Consider the following 1,156-nt stretch of genomic DNA (forward strand, 5'->3'; position numbering starts at 1 on the left):
TGGAATTATATTCTGAATTCTTTCACAAATCATAGTCTAAAATGAGCTTTTACACCTTTGCTTCTACGCGATTCAAAATTTTGTTCCTTAATTTTTATAAAACCGTGATAAGCTAGAATAATTAATAAGGACCTACTCTCCCTCGCTTCTTTTTCTCTGACACTTGCTACAAAGCTCCGCCGCCTCCACGATTTCATGATCCAATTATCACCAAAGTAATGCAAACGCGGCTGTTGAGCGAAGGCAAGTAATTAATCGGGTCGTTGTGAGCATAATTAAGTTTTCAGCGTTGTATCACAGCTATCTCATTACATCTTTACAGGAGCGCCTAACCGACGTGATAGGCGCGGGGCGATATCAATTTCAAAATAGTATTAATGAACGAGGCCTATTGTACTTATCTGCCGCTAAAGCAATCAAAACGAGCAGCACATCGTGCTCTCATACTTTTTAATTTTGCACATTATCAGCTTATTATATTGCATGGTGAGTTTTAATTATGATTTTTAAGCTTTCTCTTAAATGTACCTTTGATGTAATATTTGCACAGAATCCAATTATTCATTTCAAATGCTCGTGGGAGTGGGATATATGTAAAAGTAAAATTTGTACAAAGTAGTATAAATTAAACTTTTGGGGTAAATGATATTTCGTTTGACTAAATATATTACAACACTCCATCCAATTAAATCAAATTAAAATAATAACATTTAAAGCAAGAATTTGTGAGAGATGAACAGTCATAATATAATTAAATTACTTATTGCACTTTATCAGAAATTACTTTTGCGGAAATATAATTAGTAATTGAAAATTAAATTAAATTTGCCGTCTCGTCGTACGTCGTTTCGTCCTTATTTCTAGCACGTAAATGATGGAACTATAAATTGATTAATAAATAATTATTTTAATGTGCATGGACTTTCTATCAGTTACTACTCATAGGAAATATTCGATATGTTTTACAGAATTCTATTAACTGGAAATTATAGTTAGGTCGTACTAAAATATTAGTTAAAAAATACACGATATGTATCAGTTTCTTAACAAGCGCGTTTCAGCGATCGGGATAGGTGGGTCGTTTCGCAGTTTCTCAAAGTATACGCAGTGAAACTCGTCTTTCCGGAGGGTATATAATCTTTGGTACTACAGTGAT

Source organism: Temnothorax nylanderi, unplaced genomic scaffold (genome assembly GCF_030848795.1).
Source record: "Temnothorax nylanderi isolate EJ_2023f unplaced genomic scaffold, tnyl_v1.0 TNYL_tig0525_pilon, whole genome shotgun sequence".
NCBI classification, from domain to species: Eukaryota; Metazoa; Arthropoda; class Insecta; order Hymenoptera; family Formicidae; genus Temnothorax; species Temnothorax nylanderi.